The sequence below is a fragment of the Plasmopara halstedii genome (genome assembly GCF_900000015.1).
Source record: "Plasmopara halstedii genome assembly, contig: Scaffold_3060, whole genome shotgun sequence".
NCBI lineage: Eukaryota > Oomycota > Peronosporomycetes > Peronosporales > Peronosporaceae > Plasmopara > Plasmopara halstedii.
In genome coordinates, this window is record NW_020189964.1 from 1,407,211 (window position 1) to 1,407,464 (window position 254).

The window sequence follows — 254 nt, forward strand, 5'->3', positions numbered from 1 at the left end:
AGCTTCCGTGAACGTCTCTATGGACGTCAAGTGAGTGGTAATAATTACCTTATTTGAGTCATGTAGGTAAACTATGTACCCTTTAATTTCTTCTGAAATCCGAAGGATGGTACCTGACTCCGAACGCTTCTTTAGAGTTGATCTTGCTTCCCCTGGGTCTCTAAACACACTGCATATCGACCCGAATACAGCTATATCTCTCACGCTTGCTGTGCTGCCAGTCAAAGCCTCCATTGGTGACGTCCTTCCAGCAT